This window comes from Mesocricetus auratus, unplaced genomic scaffold (genome assembly GCF_017639785.1).
Source record: "Mesocricetus auratus isolate SY011 unplaced genomic scaffold, BCM_Maur_2.0 Super-Scaffold_15014, whole genome shotgun sequence".
Lineage (NCBI taxonomy): Eukaryota > Metazoa > Chordata > Mammalia > Rodentia > Cricetidae > Mesocricetus > Mesocricetus auratus.
The window spans coordinates 35,358,895-35,379,903 of record NW_024429186.1 but is presented as its reverse complement, the minus strand read 5'-3'; the positions used below and the strand labels follow the sequence as shown (position 1 = coordinate 35,379,903).

The 21,009-nt window shown below is 42.4% G+C and overlaps 1 long non-coding RNA gene across 2 annotated transcripts in view; it reads right to left on the bottom strand.

Moving 5' to 3' along the window:
• Nucleotides 1-946: 946 nt before the first annotated feature.
• The window catches only part of LOC121139307, a 35,024-nt gene continuing 14,961 nt past the window's right edge, over nucleotides 947-21,009 (bottom strand). For both annotated transcript variants that reach the window (XR_005876231.1, XR_005876230.1), the window contains exons 2-3: nucleotides 3,514-3,690; nucleotides 947-2,728 (exon numbers count right to left, since the gene is read on the bottom strand). This is a non-coding gene — a long non-coding RNA (uncharacterized LOC121139307). The remainder of the gene's footprint in view (nucleotides 2,729-3,513; nucleotides 3,691-21,009) is intronic.

Genomic DNA, 21,009 nt, shown 5'->3' with positions numbered 1-21,009 from the left:
ACAAAATACCTAACCTTAATACTTGTCAAGTTTGCTTTGCCTCTGACATGATTATGTTACAACTGTGTTTTGAAATAAGTTCTGTTTGACATGGAACTGGCCCAGCCTCCCCACTGTTGTATGGTAATGTGTGGTGCCATACTCTGAGACATATAGACTTCACTGAGTGCCATTTTCTTCTCCACCTTCGCACATGCAGCCCAGTACACGAGAGAGCAAATGTGTATGTAGGTGATTAGGCAGGCAGGCAGGTGTGTATGCACACAGGCACTCACGTGCACACACACACACACACACACACACACACACACACACACACACAGGAACAAACCAAGAACACTTACCTAGAATAGTCTACTATGTGTAAGCAAGGTTAAAACAAAGGACCAAAGTTGAAACAAAACATTTTACAAGTCTGCAGATGCTGACTGTAATAAATGAGAAGACTGCATGGACAGGGAGAAAGCAGGAAACAGTGTCTGGGGAAATATGCTCCCTGTAGCATCTCTCCGCTGATATGTGAAGAAATTATGTATGTCCATTCCCACCACTTCTTAGAAGTAGAAAAGGCCAGGCATTTCGGTGACTGGATGATTCTATCTTCCAACCCATTTTCTTGTTAATTTATCTTGGGCTTGGTTGCCTGGTAACGCTGGTCCCAGACCTGCCTTCCTTGTAATTACATTTTCATGTTCTCCAGTCCCTACCTCCTGCTGAGTTTTCCTGCAGTTCACACTTTGTTTCTAAATCAAAGCTGGGTAGATGTAAAGAAATCATTTTCTGTTCTCAGAACCATGCATGAACTATGTTGATGTAAGAATATTTACCAAGTATTTACTGATAGAAGGAAATGTCTGGATTCATATTCAATTTCCTGCTGCTGGAAGCAGCCCATTTCCCCCACTGATGTCTGGCTCTATGAAAGTGGCTTTATGTGAGCATGACAAAAAATGCAAACTCATTTTTATTTTCTAATAGCTGTCAAGGGTAAGACTAAATGTTACTTCACAGATTTTAGTTAAAAGAAGATTGACCCTTAATAACAGAAGAAAGTGTTGAAATGACAGACTTTGTAATAAAATTCATTTTCTCATCCACCCACGTCACACATTATTTCCATGTTAGATACAGATAAAGAGTATCGATGCGTATAATTTTCAGATAGGTAGTGTACTGTGTAAAATGTAAAACCATACTCTGCATGTGCTATTACAAGCTGAGACTGCCCATCTGATTTATGGCCTAATCGCTGAAAGAAACCAAGTTCCCTTCCTTGGTCTTTCTTTATTCCCTAAGCTGTTTAGTTGTGGTTGGGTATAAAATGATCATGTAAATAAATATTGTAATAAAAAGTAAAAATGATTTAACAGATGTGGTAAGGATACGGGGAACCAGTCAACTATAAAACCCCCAGAGAAGTGTCCTAGTTATCATCGCAAAACCCAGATGCTAGATACCGACTTTGCAAGAGTCAGTGTCTGCCATGGTAGATTTCGTCTTCCTCAGTCTGGTTTTTCCTTGCTCTCCTCCCATCTATCAGTTTTGGGCAGGGAAGGTTTATTCTGTACCATTGTATATTTGAAGTAGATAACTTTTTAGAAAACATTCTGTAGTGGCTCATGGTTAACAGATTGCCTTGAACCTCAGAAGAGAATTTGGGTTTTGGACTTCTGAACAGTGTGGGAACTTTTAGAGATGGGCTAAGTATACTTTGCATTATAAGATGAAAATGAAATATTAGCGGGTGAAAGTAAAATGTCTTCATTTAGACCAATGTATTTGGATTTCTAGTTGACAAAGGGTGCAGTTATCAACCTTTTTGGATTGAGACTCCCTGGGGATCCATACCTCTGGACATATTGATGAGTGTATCCGGAGAGTTTAACTGAATAAGGAAGAAAGGCTCACCTTGACTGTGGGTTACACCATCCAATGGGCTGAGATTCCGGGCTTTTAATAAAACAGAAAACTAACAGCACCAGAACACACCCCTGACTACACCACAGTGCAACCATGTGCCTTATGCACTGGCTGCAATGATCTCCTTGCCATGGTGAATTGTGCTCTCAGCCTGTGAGCCAAAGAAAACGCTTCCTTCCTTAAGTTGCATTTTATAAGTATTTTGTCACACGAGCAAGGAAAGTAACCATAGGCATAGCAAACATCAGTACAAAGATTTTACAAAGGTGATGTCTCTATCTGCTGGTGCTAATGTTGGCTGTCATCATTCAAGCCAAACACTAAAAATATCAGAATAAACCCTGGCCTTGGTGAGATGTGGGTAAAACATTTGCTTCACAGCCTGACGACCTATATTCAGTCCCTGGGGCCCACGTAAAGGTTGGAGGGAAGAACTGATTCCACACAGTTACCATCTGAGGGCCACACGTGGACCAACACATTCGCATCATGCATACACGATAATAATAATAATAATGAATTTTTATAAAAAATCTTAATCCTGACCTAGTAGTCCTGTTTGTTTGTATGTTCTCAAGATGGGGTTTCTTTGTGTAGTCTTGGCTGTCCTGGAACTCACTCTGTAAACTTGGCTGGCCTCAAGCTCAGAGATCCACCAGCCTCTGCCTCCCAAGTGCTGGGATTAAAGGCATGCGCCACCACTTCCCCGACGTAGTTCTCTATAGAAAGACATATTCAAGGATTGCTGCCATATTGCTTCAGTATGCCTTGCTTGATCACGCTCCAGGAGATGAAGCTGTAATAAACACTTAGGAATAAATAGATTAGTGTCAATAATGTTTCCTTGATATTTAGTATACACAAGCTAACATAATTTTAGACATAAAATATGGTTAATATAAAATATAACAATACTAAAGTACAACTAAGTTGCAAAGTATCAGCAAAAATATAAATAATAGTAGATGCTTCAATATTTCATACTTAGGCCAATCAGTCCTAAGCACATAGACAAATCTTTGCATTTAACCTCCCAGCAACATGATGAGGCAGTCGTTTTAAGTGGTCAGCATTCACACAAAAAACAGAAGTTTAAGAAAGTTAAACAAGCCACTCAAGGTCACTAACTCCATCAAGAATAGAGCCCATATCTCCAAAAATCCTAACTCCTTCCCATTCAATTTGGATTTTAGCACATTAAACACAACTGAAATTCAAACAGGCATTAAAACTTGAATAGTTAATAAAATCTTGAGTGTGATTTTCCTTGTAAAAGGAATGGGTACAATGCTTTAGCTTGGAACATAGTCACGAACATGAGTAGGATCGTGTTCAAAGAGGGCTGGGTAAAACTATACCATTAATGACAATGCTGAAAGAGGAGCCTGCAAGATATGTGCAGCCTATCTCATTACGAACTGATGGGCATAGAAATCTTGACTTGTTCCAGAATGCCCTGGCTCATCAGTATGGGAACTATATTACAGAATGAGAATTCAAATGTCAGTATGGAAAATACATTGAATACACATTAACCAATAGTTCTTAACTATAGAGGTAAGCAGAGACTACCAAAGTGATAAACACAAATACCTCGTTGTGGGGCAGGAAGGGATTGTTCCCTTGTGTCAGAACACAAGCAAAAGAATGACCCATGGTGAGCAATTCCTTGGGGAACTGTGAGAGAGACTCCAGGAAAAGATGCAGAGGACCTTTTGCCCCAAGTGCCTTTTGTTCTCTGGATTGTTCTTGGTCATGATTTCATGCCTCCTGTAACAAACATTAACATTCAATTTGTAAGCCATGCTCATTCGTGTCAGATGTCAGAACAGCTCTAGAACCCAATCTGCTTTTGTGCTTTCCCAGACATAATCTATAGTAAACATCAGGAAATTGTATTTAAATTCCTCTGCCCTGATAAAGTTCTGGGAAAGGGCTTCTTTGTGAATATTTAGTGCATGTGTGCTTACTGATGTCTATTTACATGTTTCTATGATCGTGCCTTTCTGAACTCAACCTTGCTTGGATCGTCGCTTTCTTTGTTACACTGAAACAGAATTAAGGTTGTCTACAGCATTAGACTGTAGTCCACCCATTCTTCTAAGTCCTCAGATCCCAGGTCTTGCAGACACAGATCTGCATAGGTCTGCAAAAGTCAATACCTTCTTTGCCAAGACCCACAGGTGACTATTGGGTATGTGCAAAAGTAGAAAGGACCCAGTAAAGGAAAGCTGTCCTGACTTTTTCACACATAAAAATTCTTGCCATGCATTATGCTTTACTAACCCAGATGAGGAATCATCAATTCTGACTTCAGAGGAAAAATTAATGCTAAAATTCATTAGGTTTCCTGAATTAAAAAAAGGAAAGTGTAATGTCTTCCAAGAAAATAATTAAGCCACCATGGGTCTCATCTTTATAATTTAAAATTATGAAGTAGGTCATTACTTGGTGTCCTGAGTCTAGGATGTATCTAGCTAGCTCATAATCAGACTCCATCTGTCCAAAATTAGTCAAATCATCCTAAATAAAAAAGTATTGATTTCATTTTAGGGTTGTCAATGCATGGTCAAATGTAATTCATGTGCGTCTTGATTATCCATTCTGACTTTCCTAAAATGCTTGAAAAGAAGAAGAATATATGAAATGTGTAATAAAAGCTCTCATTCAAGAGCTCAGAGCAATAGAAAGAGAGAATTTGGATAGTGCTGTGGTTTTGATCTGAAAAGTCTCTCACAGTCTTGTGTGTTTGAACACATGGCCCCAGCCAGTAGCCCAATCCTGAGAGGCCGTGGCAACTTTAGGAGGTGGGATCTAGAAGGAGTGCATGCGTTCCTGTCTCGTGCTGTGCTTCTAGGTCTAACCACAGCTCTGCTGCATGCTCCTGTCACCAGGAAGCTGCTCCACCGTCCCTTCTCCACCGTGAGGGACTGAAATCCTGTGCCCAAATAAACGCTTCCTTCCCTTAGTTGTTCCCATCAGATTGTCACAACAACCAGACAACTATTGAGTTCAAATAGAATATTGTTATCCCTACTTATTAGACAGAGAAGACAAACAGCCATGTGAAAAGCTGACAGGTGTTGAGGAGGTCAATTGGGACAACAAGCCAAATGGAAAGCAACCATCAAGTCTCTTGATTAGATATATTTTCTGCAGTGGTGCAGGCAGTGGTGCAAGCAGGGGGGCAGAAAAGGAAGACACTGACTCCCAGGGCTCCATTTGAGATGAAAGCACAGATGGGAGACTTGCTGCAGTGCCAAAGGACCCTAAATAAAAGCTCCTAATGTTTCTTATTGACTTGTGGGGCAGCAGGAAGGGAAGGAAAGACTAGAAATGAACAAGCGCTGAGTCAGAATAAAGAAAACCGCCTCCAAAAATCCTCAGTAACAAGGTCTGTGCAAAGGCACCTGGGAAGCGTCTCAAACAATCCCCCACTAGAGGCAACTCCAAATGGCAGCACCTGCTCTGGAAAACATAAGCTATTCACAGCTAGGTCAATGCAACATTAAAGAATAAAAAGGATTCTTCCTCTTGGAGTAGTTTAAACCAAGTACTAGCCCAAATTCGAATTCCCCACTTCACTTCCTGTGTCTTCCATCTGTCCTACTGTCTATGTTCTGTCATCTGTTGAGTGTGTCTGTCTGTCTGCCCCTAACAAAGGGCCTTGTATTACATGTATTGAATAGCACAGAAAACATGGAATGGGAAAGAAATGAGGATTTTTTTGTTTAATTTTTTTGAGACAGGGTCTCTCTGTAGCCCTGAATTTCTATAACTCACTAGGTAGACCAGTCTGGCCTCAAACTCACAGAGATTTGACTGCCTCTGCCTTCCAAGTGCTGGGATGAAAGGTGTGTTCTTTTTACATAAAAATTTCACTGTTTTACAAGGAAAGGCATTGCTTTCCTGACATAGAATAGCACTTAAAACTGCAAGCATATGTTATCAACCTACATCCACATGTTGCTTTTCAATACTTATGGTGGATATTTGTTTTCTTTAAGGTCAGGGCCAATCTACTGGCTGCTTTCAGCCAACAGTTGCCACAATACACACACACACACACACACACACACACACACACACACACACCATGCATGTGCATATATTTTTCTGGACTCGGGTATAAAATAGTACATCATTTTAAAACTAAAGCTATGGGTTTAGGTTAGGTTGTAACACTGATTACATGGGAAGTTCAAGGCATAGTAAGGTTGGCTACATTGTCTTCTTTAAAGCAAGTTAAACATGCTGAATACAGAGTAGATCTCCCAGCATTTTATTAACTTAGTTACAAGGTCTAGCAAAAGTTACCGAAGGTACATGGTTCCTTTTTTTTTTATCAGTTTGACACATGCCAGAATTGTCTGGAAACAGATAATCTCAACTGAGAAAATACCCCCAATTAGATTGGCTTCTAGGACAAGCCTGTAGACTTGTCTTGGTTGATAACTGATGTGAAGGGTCCAGCCCTCTCTGGGCAGAGCCATCTCTGGCCTGTGAGCTGGAGTGCATACAAAACCAAATTAAGCAAGCTCAGAGGAGCAAGCCAGTAAGCAACATCCTCCATGAGTTCTGCTTCTAGTTCCTGCCTTGCTTCTCTCAACAGATAGCACAAGCTAAATCAAACCCTTTGTTTCCCAACTTGTGTTTGGTCATGGTCTTTATCACAGCAATAGACAGCAATAAGACAGAAGGCAAGAACATTTTTCAGAAAGAGTTATTCCCACAGACATTGCTGGCCCAAAGCGGCCTTAGAGCTTGTCTGTATATCCCTCCAGAATACAACGGTGTTGAAGCTGTGTACGTAGTTGGATGTGGATGGAAGGATTTCTCCCATAAAACCTGTCAGTTAAAGCCATGTGGTTACCTGTGGTTGGGCCTCAAAGAGGAACATCCAGATGTGATATTAAATTGACTCAGCTGTCCAATGGGCCAATCTGCCAAAAGCCATGAATTGTGAATAGACATCATAAAAGGAACTTTTTTGTAATTTCATACAATTTACTAGGGACAGTTGTTAATTTCGTTTGTTTATATTCTACTTTAGAAGGGCAAAGACTAGACATAGGCCTTGGATAAAGAAAGAAGAAACTTAGCAATTACCAACTTTACTGAGTTGTCGCCCAATCAACTCTGAGAAAAGAGGAAAAGGAAAAAGAATGGGGATCTGAAAAATATTTAACCACCCTCAGTCTTCTGAACACCCACATGTTTTGCCATACCAGACTTGAGCATCTTTTGACAATAAGCATAGGAAGGAGGCTCATACGGGATGGAATGATACTCCTATTCCAACAGTCTTTAAAAATCATCTCTCTAATTTCCATTCTCATTATGTCTCACTAAGTGTACTGTAACAGACCTCCACTTGCTGTCTCTGCCTTTGCCTCATTGTCCCACTCAAATGTCCGGTAAGCAATGAAGAACGCAGCACAGGGGCACCTTTGGAAGTTAGATGTAAACAATCAGTAACAGCCCCCAAAAGAACAATGTCTAGTGATACAGCCTTTTAAAAAATTTGTAATTATTTATTTTTTTATTTTATGTTCACTGGTGTTTTGGCTTCATGTATGTCTGTGTGACAGTGTCAGATCTTGAAGTTACAGGCAGCTGTGAGCTGCCATGTGGGTGCCAGGAATTGAATCTAGGTACTCTGGAAAAGCAGCCAGTGCTCTTAATCACTGAACCATCCCTCCAGTCCTGTGATAAAATCTTTTTAAAAGACAAGCTCATCCATGAATGAATTAGGGAAAAAGAACACTTCTTTTGTATTCATTTATTCAATAAGTAATTATGATTAATATTTATTAGTATGTATAATCACTATATTCTGGAGTTGAAAATAATTCTTAGTAAATACTGGTGTTATTGAAATAGGAATTTCAGTAAGGGTTTCACATAGGTGGCATTCTAGTAAACAGAAAGGGCAAAGATGTGTTTTCTAGATGCAAGAAGAGAGAGGGAGGGAGAGAAGAAGGGAGGGAGGGAGGAAGGAAGGGATAAAGGGAGGAAGGGATGAAGGGAGGGATGGAGGAGAAAGGACATATATAGGCAAGACATATCCTGGCACATTCCGTTTTGTAAGCATTTCATCATGTCTGGAGATTGGGAGTGACAGAAGATAGTAACAAAGGAGACAGATTTAAGATACAGTAAGAAGCAAACTGGACCTAAGTAATGAGGGCTTTATGTTCTTTTTTTTATCATTTTTATTTTAATTTTGAATATCTTGTTTTACATGTCAATCCCAGTTCCCTCCCCTCCTCCCGCACTCCCCTTGCCCCCCAGCCTCCCACCCTATTGCCAATTCCTTCCACATAGGGGATATCTAGAGTCTGTCATTTCACTCCCGGTAGGGTCCAGGCACTCCCCTAAGAGTCCAGGCTGAGAGAGCATCCCTCTTTGTGCTATGGGCACACGATGACTGTTTGTATTCCAGGGATAGACACTGATCCACTGCTCAGGGCCCCATAGGTTGCCCAGGCCTTCTCACTGACACTCACATTTGGGGGGGTCCAGATCAGTCCCATGCTGGCCTCCCCACTGTCGGTCTGGGGTCCAAGAGCTCTCCCCTGTTCAGATCGCTGTCTCTGCTAGTTTTGCCAGCCCATTCTTTGCCAATTTGCTCATCACTCCTCTCTCTTTGTCACTGGGTTCCTTGGGTTCAGATCAGGATGAGGAATTGAGGTTTAATACTGTATGTAATTGAGGTAAGCTTTGTAGAGTTTTACTTGAGTAACAATAGCTTTTTGTTTCAAAAGGCCCAACCTGGCAGTTTTCTAAAAGAAGGAGTAAAGGGAATAAGTGACTACAAGCACAAGTATCTGCAGTCTAAGTGAAAAGGCTGGGGGCCCAAATTGTGAAGAAAAGAAATGAAACAAGGAGGAAGGAGTGGATGTGATGGGTGTGGAGGAAATGGAATTTAAAGAACCTGGTGACTCAGTAGATGTAGGGAATTCATGAGACAATTTAGAATAATTTGCTTGTTTGGTTTGGTGACTTATGGTTAGATTCACTGAACTAGAGGGTGAGGAAGAAGAGAAAGTGTCTCAGACATGCTAAGCTTCAGGTGACTATCGAACACATGAATAGTGAGATCCAGAGGAAGGCTGGAATAAGAGCTACATTCCTGGAAAAGCTGTGGATGATCATCATGGGCACACGGGGAATGTCTGAAGCAATGATAAACCCCTTCCTCTTTGTAGCCCAGCCAATGCCATTGCTGCTGACCTCATCATTGCTTTTGAACTGTGATAATCATCTCCTTATTGATCTCCAGGCTCTACCTTTTCCAGTTTGTTCCTCCTGTTTCCATCAGGGTGATATTTCTAAATAGGATACATATCATCTAAATAGGATGTATGTCATTGTTCAAAGCATCTAGTCTGCAAAATAAAACTTATACTTCCAGCTTTGGCTCTCATGGCAGTTAAAGAATAGCTTCATTGACATCATCTATTTTTATATCCTGTCTTAGAAGGCTATAGTACTTCAGGATTACTCCAAGGAAGCATTTGGGAAGTGGGTCCTACTCTCTGATCATGCGGTACATACTTCCAATCCCAGCACTCCAGGGCTTGGGGCAAGAGTATCAGGAGTCTAAGGATAACTGAAAGGCACACATGAACAGATGGTCTCCACATTTTTGACAGGTTGTCTGGTACTTCTACCATAAAGTCCCAACATATTATCTATGGCTTTGGCCTCAAACCCCAATTAGAGATCAAGGCAAATACAGTGGGGTTTGAAGTATCTGGATGTGATGCATCTAGGATAGGCAGTTTTAAGAATCCTATATGCTGATAGAAAAACTCCCCTGACCCCTCACTCCTAGACCTAATTCCCAGCTATGACCTCAAATCCTCATCACTTGAGTGACTTTAACACATAACTAAAACAATACTCAAAGAAATGGTGGCTTTCCCTCCTCCCTACATCTCTAGGACATGAAACAGAGTTCAAATTGGCAGCTGCGAGTCCAGATTCAACTTGCAAACACATTTTGTAGGCCAATACATCAATTCCCTGTGCAACATTAGTCTTTAAAAATCTTTATTCCTTCCTAGTTATTAAAATGTGAATATAAACCTGCTGTAGCATTGAGGTTGACATGTTGGCAGTTGCTTATCAAGTAGAGCTAGAACAGTATTCTCCCTCAGGTAGGGTAATTGATTTCCAGTTCATCACTCCTGGCCCAGTTCAATCATGTCGACTTGGTCGGTGCTTCTGATCATTAGCTCACATGCCAATCACCTGAAGAACCCAGCTAAACCTTAGATTCTGATTCAGTTGGTCTAGGATGAGATTCTAAAATGGCCCAAATCTGGGTGTTTCTGGGCAAGGAACCACCTTTCTGTAGCAAGGGACTGGGGAAGTAGCATAGGGATTCAGTGTTTCCTCTGCCACTAACCTCTCAGTTGTTTATTCCAGTTCTAGCTGTCAGTGGGTATGTTCTCCTGGGACATTTCCCATATTAACTGTACCTCTCTGCTGTGGTTTGAATCTGAGATGGCCCCCATACAATCATGTGGTCGAACACTTGGTCCCTGGCTGGTGCTGCTGTTTAGGAAGGTTATGGAACCCTTAGGAAGTGGAACCTTGCTGTGGGAAGTACTCTCTAGGGATGGGCTTTGAGGCTGTCCTTCCTCTGCCTTCCATGTGCAGATGAAATGTGATCCACTAGCTTCCTGCTCCTGCCACCATGCCTCTCTTGTCTGTTGTCATGTCTTCCCTGCCGTGATGGACTCTATCCCTCTGGAACTGTAACCTAAATAAACTGTTTCTCCCCCACAGGTTGCTCTTCACACCTTTCATCACAGCAACAGAAAAGAAACTAAGACATTCTACTTCATATATAAAATAGTGTTAATAGTTCTCAAATGATGATAGAAAGGATAAGGGGTGTCTTAGTTAGGGTTACTATTGCTGTGAAGAGACACCATGACCACAGCAACTCCTATAAAGGAGAACATTTCATTGGTGCTGGCTTACAATCCAGACGTTTAGTTCATCATTGTTATAGAGGGAGGCATGGTAGCACACAGGCAGACATGGTGCTGGAGAAGAAGCTGAGAGTTCTATTTCTGGATTGGCAGGCAGCCAACATCTTAATGCTTGAGCCCCTGTCTGTTTGTCTAGTCACTGTATTATCTTTCCCTCCTCCCCTTCCCCCTGTACACTCGGTATTTGTATGCTTGTATACATGTATGTGCGTTTCTGTGAGCGCAGATGGTGTGTGTGTGTGTGTGTGTGTGTGTGTGTGTGTGTGTGTGTGCTTGTGGGCCATGGGCTATAGGACTTATGTGGATGTCAGAAGTCAATCTTGGGTAATGGTTCTTGATTTCTACCTTGGTTGAGGCAGGGTCGCCCCTGTATTAGGGATTTTGGGATGATTTTCTTCTGTCCTTGGGATCTCATACAGACTCCTCCTGGCTTCCAATGCCTTGCATATTAAAGCCCCTATTTTCCTTTTCTGCCTCCTCTCTAAGCACTGTTTTGTCCCTAGCAATGCATTTCAATCCCTTTCCTCTTGATCCCTCTGCCCATGGACTCCTTCCTACCCAGCATACCCTTCCCTTCCTTTGCCTGATCAACTCCTAGAAATCCTCCTCAATTGGAGAACTTAGCTGATGAAACCAGTTTGTTGAACTGGAATTCTTCCCAATCCTTCTCATCACCCCTGTCAGTTAGACAGTGCTCTCGCACGCTTTTACAGAATCCTGTGTACATTTTAGGATAAAGTCATTTCTCTTCTCGAGGTTGGTAAGCTTTCAAAAAATTCTGATCATGGAATAAATGAGTCCATGAGGAAATGAGAGTTTCTGGTGCTACTTCCAACCTTTGTTGCTCTGAACCTTTTTGATGAACTAACTCTCTCTCTCTCTCTCTGTCTGATTATTTTTTGGTTATTGTTGTTAACAGTATCTTAGTGTGAAGCCTAGGCTAGCTTCAAAATTGTTAACCTTCTACCTTACCTCCATGTGCTGGGATAACAGGCATGTGTCACCATGCCTCCTTCTGTTATAGATCCTGGACATTTCATCAGCTAAGTTCCTTACCTAAGTTCTGATCTTTAGAACGTGTGTAAAAGCCTGACACAGTAGCATAGGTCTGTAATCCCAGTGCTCTCCTACCAGGAGATAGGAGAATGGCCAGAAGACCACAGGTCAGTTAGTCTAGTATACAAAGCCTTGAACAAGAGACTCTGCCTCAACCAAGGTGGAAATCAAGAACCATTACCCAAGATTGACTTCTGACCTCCACACAAATCCTATAGCCCATGGCCTACATGCACACACACACACACACACACACACACACACACACACCCTGTGCTAACAGAAATGCACATACATGTATACAAGCAAACAAATACCGAGAGATGCAGGGGGAAAGGGGAGGAGGGAAAGAGAATACAGTGAGTAGACATACACACAGGGGCTCAAACATCAGCTAAGATGTTGACTCAGCACAGCAGTCTCAAACCTAGAGTGAGCTGATTCATTCAAACCCAAACATGCACTTGGCACTTTCTATAAACCATAAGCATTTAGCGTCATAACTCATCCTCATGGCCCAAGCAGTCTTATGATTTCACTTCCGTCCACATCGCTAGTCAATTCCCACTGCCCTCTTGTTTCCAGATACAGAAGCCTGTTTCACTTCCAGAAAGACTCAGCTGCTTTCTGCAAGGTCTCCTCACATGCCAGCCATTCACTTGACTGTACATCCTCACCCCACACTCACACATGCTCACACTTGCTCGTGTGCACACACACACTCAGGCATGCATGGCCTCCAAGCATAGGAAGGGATCAATGGATATGGGCAGGATTGCTGAATGTTACTGAAGTTAACTCTTCCTGTGTGGTCTCTGCTTCTTCTTATGTTGCTATCCCAACTATATTCCAAGTCCAGGAGAGTTCTGACTGCCAGATCTAATCTCCTGCTTCATTGGGCACTTTGCTAGGAAAACAGAAAGGCATCTGAAGCTCCTCAGTAGTAAAGGAATCCAGAACGCTCCATTTTAGGATCGGGTTTTTCTGTTTATAAAATTGCACTAGTTGGAAAATTGCATTCCTCCTATTTAAACTCGTGTAGAGTCGCTTGTAGCCCGTTTATGGGGGTGGCAATAGCAATTAAAACCAATTACGCAAAGACCTAATTTTGATAATCTTGTATTGTCAACAAGTGAGTCACAGTTTGGGCATCAGCAGTTGGGTAGGAACAGTTTATGGAGAGACTGTCACCATGTGTTCTCATTGGAGGCAGTGGAAATCGGCTCTCATAGGTGCACAAAGTCATGCAAAATCATTGTACTCTCATTATGTTTGAATCACAGATGTCATGTACTACATACACAAACATACAGTGTAGAAATAATATTGAATTTTCATGAAAACCTTGTTATATGGTTCTTTTTATACTAAATATCCAAAATAGGCAAATCTACAGAGGTAGAGAGTACCCTGCTGGGTGTCCTGCTGGGGAAGAGAGATATGGGCTGTTGAGAATTATCTGCTAATTGGTTTGCTTGAAGGAACAGTAGAAATGGCCTAAGCTTCTGTTTAAGTTCATACAGTTCCCTTGCAGCCCTTTTCTGGGAGTTGGGTTAAGTCTGTATTCCGTTGCTAAAGTCACTGGTTTTCACAATATGGGTGGATTGAATGGTTTGTAATTTCTCTAAAAGTGCCTATTAAAATGCATCCCTTCTTCTTTTGTTGGCTTGTTTGCCTTTTTTTAAGACAGGGTTTCTCTGTGTAGTCCTGGCTGACTTGGAACTCACTCCATACACCAAGTTGGCCTCAAACTCAGAGATCTGCCTGCCTCTCTGCCACCACTGCCCAGCTCTTCCCTTCTTTTTTTTTAAATGAGGTTTTATTTTACATGTATGTGTGTTTGCCTGAATCTGTGTCTGTAGTGGCATCTTGTTCCACCAATAGACCTGAGGGTGTGGCTTTGGGGTGCGGGCATGATCCCCTATAAAGAAGAGGAGAGGCCTCACTCTGGCTCTCTCACTCTTGAGTTGTGGTCTGAGCATCCTGCATCACAGATCCTGCAACTCGAGGGCAGAAGACCATGGTGTTATTTACCTTCATTGTGTTAGTGCTCCCTAATAAATATGTTATTCTTTATTCAGGCAATCATGGACTTCCTTTAACCCACCTTCATATGTCTACGCACCACGAGCACACAGTGCCTTCGGAGTGCAAAAGAGGGGACTGGATCCCTTAGAACCAGAGTTGTAGGTGGTTGTGAGCAACCAGGTGGTGCTGGGAATGGAACCCGGGTCCTCTGAAAGAACAGTCAGTGCTCTTGATCATGGAGCCGTTTCTCCAGCCCCTTAAAAAGAATGTTTCCCAATAACACCTTGAAATTGCAGGCAAATGGAAGGATCAAGAAAAAGCCATTCTGAGTGAGGTAACAGAAAGGCAAACACGGTATGTACTCACTCATAAGTGGATACTAGACATAAAGCAAAGGACAACCAGCCTACAGTTCACAGGGATCTGCCTAGGAAGGGGAAAAAGACAAGAAGACCTCCTGAGTAAACTGGGAGTGTGGAGTGTAGGAGGGATGGTGGAAGGAGAGAGGGGAGGAGGGAAGAGGAGTGGGAAAAATGTATAACACAATAAAAAAGAATTCATTATAAAAAAGAATGTTTCATTACTTGAAAGAAAGAGAAAAAGGAAAAAAAGAAAAAAGCATGGGCAAGGGAGAGCAATTGGGAGGAATTTGATTCGAGAGACCAGCGACAACAAAATGAGAAATAGTTCCTTGAACCAAACAACAAATTTCCTTTAAAGCTTTTTTTCATGTACTTGTGTATTTGTTAATTTATGTGTGTATGTGTGTGTGTGTTTGTTTGTATATGTATGTGTGTGTGTGTGTGTGTGTGTGTGTTTTCAGGCACTTGCAATGGCACATGCATGTGCTATGTATGGTATATGTGTGGAAGTCAGGACAATTTAGCATTTGGGTCCCAGATATCTAACCCAAGTCACTAGGATCTATGACAACCACCATTATTTTCTTACTGGCCCACAAATTTCAGTTTTAACCTTGATATACCCAGCCCAAACATCAGTGGTGACAGCTCACTCCCCAGAATAGTCTAGGTTAATCTTCCCCAAACTTGCCAGTGCCCTAAGGGCCTTGTCTATACCAATAGGAGTCTGAGTTGGTTTCTCTGCCCAAATCTGGTTGCTATGACTAGGTAGGCATTCCTTATAGGAGTCAGGACTCAAGGCAGTTGCCATATTAGAAACTGTTTTCTAATGCTGGCAGTGTAGCTAAGTGGCCCTGGGACTGCCCTGTCACCAGCACACACATTCATCCATATTCCTACCACCACCACCAATTAGGAGACTGTCTCCTTACAGTTATATGTTTGAGGCCACAGAAGGGTCCCTAGGTACAAACTTACCAGCTCAACCATGTGGGTGAACTCTCAGGAAGACAGGATCTTTGGTGCTTAGCAGGCATGGCATTATTGAGGATGCTCTTTCGAGTAAGGGTTAGGGTATGGGGGTGCACAGAAACTGACAGTGTGCTCAACCATCCCCAAGTGATGGCCCCTGTGAATTGTCCCAGTGAAGGGACTGAGTCCTTTACTCTTGAAGGAGCATCTGGGCAATTCATCCTAATATCCATCCTGATGAACGTCTCAGAGGTCAGGCCACTGTATTGAAAAGCACCAAGAGAGGCTCATGGGATGCTTTGATTGCTGTAACTGGAAGCAGAAATTAATGTTCCAGGTAAATTTATTTTTTTTCAATCTCAGGGCCACACAGAATGAGTTTCTACAGAATTATATTGCTAATGCCACTAACACATATGTCACAATTTATGTTAATATTATAAGGTAAAACACGAGCCAGCCATCATCATATAAGATATATCTGTCAAAGTAAGACATTTGAATAATGGTGCCAATGTTGTGCATCTCAATACCATATGACTGTGATATGGGGAGGAGAGGCCTGCATAACAGAGTGTCCACCCTGATGCAGTCTCTGGCAAACCAGGAATTAAAACCCTGAGGACAAAGGAGCCACAAAAGAACCTAAAACCACAGCAGTAAAAACAAAGCAAACAATAACCTTAGCTTTTGACAGCCAGAGTCCCATAGTGATGGGGGTGGGGTGGAAAAGTGGTGGGGGAGACTAGGGGGTGGAGCAGGCAGTGGCCTACAAAGATTACCATAGCAACAGGAATAGACAGAAAGTTTTGACAGCTCTTCCCTGATTGGTCCTAATTCTCATCTCATTTGCATACCCACATTCAGTTCAGCAGGGCCAGCTGGTACACCATAAATTTGAACGCTCCTGGGCTGCACAGACAGAAGGCGCCAAGAACTTGATGGAAAAAAGAGAAGGAAAACTGCCAGTGACAGATTCGGAAGCTCCCCACACCTGAGGCTCCTTCCCCAGTACAGGGAGCTAGTTGGTGCTCGCCTCCAGAACTCGACTCTTGCACCACAGTTGTAGATGGGAATGCATTCCCGAAACTGCTTTTAGCTTTCCAGACCTGCCAGAGATGAGGAGATGAGAGATCTTCTGCTCCTGTTGCTCCCATCTGTGACGTGCTTTCTGCAGAGTTGCTCTGCGGGGTACTGCTCTTGATGGGCACGCTGAAGCCCTTCGAGAGCTTCCTAGATTTGCAACACTCAGAGCTGTGACAGCTTATGCTAGCACTCCATTGCTATGAGACTTCAAGCTTGTCTTATTTGAATTGTCCATTCCCATATGGCAATTTTTTTAAACGTTATCTTTGTGGGCTAGAGATATGGTTCAGCAGTTAAGAGCACTTGATGCTCTTCCAGAGGACCCCGATTCAGTTCCCATCTCACTGCCTGTAACTCTAACTCTAGGGAACTCGACACCCTCATCCTGCCTGCATGGGAACCTGCACACACATATGCAGATACAAATAAAAATAATAATAGAATAAATCTTTAAAGATTAAGTTATCTAACCCATTTAAGGTTGTTAATTCCACGTTAATAACCAAGCTTCTCTTGTCTGAACATTCCTCACTGACTCTTCCCTCTCTATTTTTGGAGGGAAGACAGAAAGGAACCCAGTTGGAGACAGGATATAGTCTCCACAGACCAATTCACTGGTGTGAAGGTCATGTTATTTGACCTGAAACTTGCGGGTGACTTGGTCTTGGAATTCTCAGCCTCAAGAACCACGATACATGTCTGTTCTTCATCAATTACTCAACATGTTGTTCCATGTACAGGAATGGACTCTTTGATGGACATTAGCATCAAGAAGTGGGATACTGCTGTAACAAGTACCACAAAATACAACTGTGATTTTGGAACTAGGTAGTAGATGGTCTAGAGGAACATTATAGAAAAGGCCTAGATGTCATTCATACATAGCTGTGTGGTTGATTCTGCTGGGGGGCTGAAGACCCTCAGATATTACATAAGTGCTAGTAAACATTTATAATCTTGTTAGAAATGTGAGCCATTCTTATGAAGTATCAGAAAGAAATGAGGAGAAAGATATTGGAAACTAAAGGAAAGGCGACCCTGTCAAAAATGCCAAAAACAAAACAAAACAACAACAACTCAGCTGAACTGTGTCCAAGTAATTTGTGGGAGGCAGAACCTGGGAGTGATGAGTGGGCTATTTGGCAGAACTCTCTAAGCAAAATGTTCAGGATGCTGCCTGGCTCTTCTGGTTACTTAGAGTAAAACGCAGAGTGGTGGGGGAGGGAGAGAGGGAGCGGATGGAATTTATAATCAAAAGGGAAATAGTATGTAAATATCTGGAAAATTCACAGCCTGACAGGAAAATTAAAAATAAAATACTTGGAAGGAAACACCAAGGGTGTGGCCAAGCAACGTTTTTCTGATATTATTGTGGAAGCAGGTACTATCCATCAGGACAACAGAAGAGTTCCACTAAGGGCTTTCTGGAGACTATTGTGGTCATCTCAGTCATCAATGTCAGAGCCTTAAGGACAGACCAGTTTCAAATGAGAGGCCCTGAGTACCCATAGGACTCCACTGCTTACCACTCAGGCCACCTGGAGTGCTGCCCAGTGCTTTCAGGTACTGTTCTTTTTGGTCACCCCAGCCACACCTCACAGGTGACTAAATGCATCTCTGATGTCTTTCTGGAAGGCACAACAGTAGACTTGTCATTCATGTGTTACCAATTCAGTACTTGTGCAAAACACAAGAACTCTAGACATGGATGCCTCCACCACCTAGATTCCAAAGAATGCTCTGTAGAGTCTTTGGGTAGCCTTAGGCTCCAAATCTGTAGTGCTGTCTGCATGTAACACCTTTGTGGGAGAGGTACAAGCATATGATTCTAACTGTTTAATACTGTTGTGTAGGCTGTATTCAGTGAAACCACTGAGGCGAGACAGCCAGGACCCTGGGAAACCAACTCCACTCTACTGTATCTTGAAGGCAAGAATGTAACCAAAGATTACATTAGAGTCTGAATATTAAATGTCCTTTGGGACTTACTTGGGACCCATTAGTCCTGTCTTCTTTCTCCCACTCCCATTGGGAAGGTCTACCCTGTCCTATCACACCATCTTATTTTGGAAGTAGAAAACTTGTTTGCTTTCACAGGTTCAGAGCCAGGAGTGCAATTTACCTCTGAATGAAGCACACCATGGGGTCTCCTAGAGTCGACTTAGATAGGCTCTAGGTGTTGACTTCTGAGTTGGTGCTGAATGAATTTTCAGATTTGGTGGCTGTTGGGATAAAATTAATGTGTTCTGCTTGTGAAAAGGATTTGGAAGGTCAGGAATACAATGCTGTGGTCTGAAAATGCCTTCAAAAACTCTTCTCTTGAATTTCATCACCAATGTAATAGTATTAAGAGGAGTGTTGGAGTATTGAATCCCTATTTCCCTTCACAAGACTCAGGAAATAAATGAAACGTACAAGTCCAGAAAGCTGAAATTTAGAAAATTCACTAGCCCATTCTCTTGAGTTTTTTGTTTTGTTTTGTTTTGTTTTGGCTGGGTATTTGTTTGTTTTAGAAAACCCAGTTTCTCTAAGTAGGCAGGCCCTAAGCAGAGCAGAGTGGGAACACATCCATTCTCTTGCCAACCATGGGTCAAGGCAGCCTGACCACTATCATATTGCATGGGTTACCTGTTAACTGAGGTTCATTCCCCTACCTAGAGAGTGACCCCTGTCAAACAGCCTAAGTCATATCCTCCAACAACAGACACACAGCACAGCCCACATATTAGCCAAGCATGCTTCCTTGCAATGCAAGACCCTGCCTGTCCACAAAAGCATTTGAGATTAGATCCTTGTTTTGCGTGGTGGATCTGAAGCTGTATGCTTCAGATCTCTTCTGTCTGTTGCCTCATGGATGAGTTGACTTAGCAACTTCCATGCACTCTCAATCCTTCTGCCTCCTTCTCCTTCCTTCCTTAAAACAGGTTATATAATCAGTAAGCAATTGTTGAGAAGAGACTCTCCTACCAGCTGAGCTGCCTGCAGTTGACTCTCTGACTAGTTGGGCTGCCTGAAAATTGGGGAAGGAACTCCAGGGAGGCAGCCTTCATGAGTCATCACCCATACTGGGGTTGGCTTTTCAGTGATGCAGCTGCCTTGAGTCATCCATGCTTCCTGTAAGTAACTGCAATAAACTCACCTAAGCTAGACTTGTATGGAATCCTTTGTTTGTCTGTCATTAGTGCAGCATCTGGGGGGAGTAATGTTTTGTTTGGGTCTCTACTGGAAAAGGTATACCGCAGGAGGTGCTAAGCCACAGGGGCAGAGCCCTCATTAAAGAGATTGGTGAAAAGGCTTCAGGATGCCATTTGGCACATTTTTGTCATGTAGAGGTGCCCAAGCAAGGCGCTATCTTAACCACAGAAAGCAGGTCTTCATCACCACATGCCAAACCTTTAGGTGTCTTCAGCTCAGAATTCCAGTCACCATAACTGTGGGAATTTGGAGTTTATAAGTTACCCAGTCTATAATTTTATTTGGTTTGTTTGTTTCTGTTTTGGGTGATAGCAACAGATAACTTACAATATAAGGAAGTATCAGAAAGAATAAAAATAAATGAGCCAACATGGTAGATATCTCCAAGGTGGGATTGACAAGAATTGGGGAGAAGCATGCAATAAATCTAGTTTGTTAGCTGCTGGATGGATTTGCTGAGATGCAAGGAATAGGTGTGTGAAAATAAATGTGGTGGGAAAATCAGGTCCTGTTGGAGTGCATTGTGTTTGAAGTAGACGTGGATCATCTACATGAAGATGTCAGCTGGACACATCACTCTAAGGAAAACTCCACATAGCAACGTCATGCTCTAGCAGTCCTTGACCATCCAATGGAGTGCCAGAGCCACGAAAAAACTCAAGAGAAAATAGGATGGATATGAGCTGATTGAGTGTCTCATTCTGACTTCCCCGCCCACCGTGCTGACACAGAGCTCAAGTCTAGGGTATTAATTGTTGTGGAGCAAATTCCAGTTTCTAATCAATGCTGGATCTTTTTCCTTCTAGGCGCTTACTATACCACAAACAGTCTTCAGTATGATCACTTCATAGGCTGCATTCAAGAGAGCTGACTCACTGAAGTTGATTTATAAAAAAAAAAATGTTTGGACTACATAAATCCTTCCTTTCTTTGCAGCTGCCTCAGCCACATACATACTCCCCCGAGCTCCCTCTTCATCATCACTGTGAAGATGAAGGCATCCCTTCTCCATACTCCTCAGGACAGATAACCAAGCTGGTGGTGATCCTTTGCCTGAACATGATACATTGACCTGGTATTTTTTAAATATTTTATTTATTTATTATGTATACAATCTTCTGCATGCCGGTGGAGGGCACCGGATCTCATTCAAGGTGGTTGTGAGCCACCATGTGGTTGCCAGGAATTGAACTCGGGACCTCTGGAAGAACAGTCAGTGCTCTTAACCGCTGAGCCATCTCTCCAGCCTGACCCGGTACTTAAAATTGTGTTAGATGCTTAAATTCAAACTTTAGTGGGTGTCCTTCAAATTTAACTAATGTGAAACAACCCATTCCTTCTTTAGAGAGACTAAAGGGTTCTTTAGTTTGGCAACAAAGCTC